Raw genomic sequence first — 2,148 nt, 5'->3', positions numbered from 1 at the left:
AGAAGTTACTCTTAACATTCCTGTCACCTTTACACAAGGCTTCATTAACCTGACGATAAATAGCAAATCTCCTCCCTTTGTATAATGATTATCTGTTAACTGTTTTGTTAATCCATAAGGGGTGGTGACTAAAATTTAGCCTACATATTCTGCATGTTTCCAAATTATGTGCACAGTAAGCAATAAATGTGTTTCTATTTTGATGAGAATGATGTACTAATTACAACAGTCAAGTATACAATGTGTATGAAGCAAACCTGTGCTCTCTTTGGTACTACACCTTGAACCATTGAGTCAAGTGATTCTAGTCAATGATTCACTCTCATCAAATAGTGAGTCAGATACATATTGACATTTAAACTCAGGTCTCCTGTTGCTCAGGATTTCTTAGATCAGGGGTCAGCAGCCTCACAGTCTGCCAAGTGCATATTTATTTTTCCATCTTAAAGGGAGTCACTGACCCTGAAGAAGAGTCTGGCATGGTTGTAGTATAAGAATCAGAAAATGAAGAGTGTTGTTGGGGAAACATGGAAGTGAAAGTTGGAAAATGTTAGCCAAGTTTAGCCCTCCTTCTCCATTCTACTGATTTAAGTGAAAGGGAAGCCTTGATAATTTTCAAGACTTCTAGCTCTCAATAAATACCCCTATGAGACAACTCATTTTAAAAAATCTCCCTTCTAGTTTAGTGGATATGTATAAACCAGAGAAGACATTATTGTAGGGGAAACTGAAAAGTACTAAAAACTAAAAATGACAATCATAGTTTCTTCCACTCTATTGTCAAAGGACTTCAATGCTCACACATTTCTTTATGACTCCAGACAATTTACTGAAACCATCTTGGGATTCCTGACCTAAAATCATTATTTGCTCTAAAACTCTGTTTTTTATCTGAAATTATCACTGAGGTTACCTTTTAGCTAAACAACAAATTTACTAATAAAATATTATCATCAGTACTATGTTGTTGTTATTATGTGCCGTCGAATCATTTGCGACTCATAGTGACCCTATTTACAACAGCCCTAAACGCTGCTCTATCCTGTGCCAATCACACTGCCTCTGACACACCCATCCTGATTACCCCAGTCACTAAATCAATCCATCTCATACCCATTTGAAAAATCATCTATGTGAAACCAGAAGATCAACAATTATTCTAAAGCAAAGTTGAATAAGAGGACAGGAAAACCAGATTATTGGAAACAAAACAATCAGAAAGGATATTGGTCCATTTGTGGTCTTGTGGAAGGTGTAGGCGTATGAAGGACTAATTCCATAGAAGTTGAGGGGTTAAAACACCCAAGAACAAAGCTTCCTTTGGGCCCAGGGTCCTTGCACTATGATATTCTTAGGTTTAGATAGAGTTGAAACAGAGAAAATGGTATAAGAAAGCACAAGACAATGGCCCAAACTGGTAGCATGAGATGGCAGTGGTCCAAAATTATTGTGGCATGTTACCAGCAATAGCTAGCTTTAGAGCCACTAAATGAGACAACCATGTGCCTTGAGGCAGAAGGTTTCCTAGTAGAGTGAGATGATTCTGAACACTGTACTGGTGGAGCTAAAGAGCTTTAACTACCCTGACAAGCAAAGGCTAGTCCCCAGTGAGACCTATGGCAGTAGGCTCTAGTAGGGCAGGCAATTAAATATGAGTGTGAGGTCTCCTTGTGGGCACAGACTAGAGAAGCTGCTTATTTTCTTTTGTGGGAGCTATCTCGACTGGTAAACTAGATATTGTCTCCTGTCTCCTGTTACTTCCAAGTTAATCCTGGTCTGCTGTTTTCTTAATAAACCTTATAATTGAGAATATGGTAATGAGTAATGAATTTGTGCACTCAGCAGAATAGAGTTCCAGGGGGAGGACATCTAGATGTCTGACCTCTGTCTCTCAGGAATCAGCAGTGGAATGATGAGGCTCTTGATGGTGTGTCTCATTATCTACCACCTTAACTTTAATGACTTCTGACCACATTTTATCATCACTTCAAATATTTTCCTCTTTTTCTGGGGGGGGGGGAGCTCTAGTGGCCTTCAGTAAAAACTTGCTTGCATATGAAATAAGTGAGATTGTTCTGTAGTTTCCACATTCTGTTGGGTCACCTTTCTTTGAGATAGGAACACATATCGATCTCTTCCAGTCAGTTG

The sequence above is a fragment of the Elephantulus edwardii genome, unplaced genomic scaffold (assembly GCF_000299155.1).
Source record: "Elephantulus edwardii isolate Elephantulus edwardi_28Jun2011 unplaced genomic scaffold, EleEdw1.0 scaffold00061, whole genome shotgun sequence".
Taxonomy (NCBI): domain Eukaryota; kingdom Metazoa; phylum Chordata; class Mammalia; order Macroscelidea; family Macroscelididae; genus Elephantulus; species Elephantulus edwardii.
Note: the sequence above shows the minus strand (reverse complement) of the source record.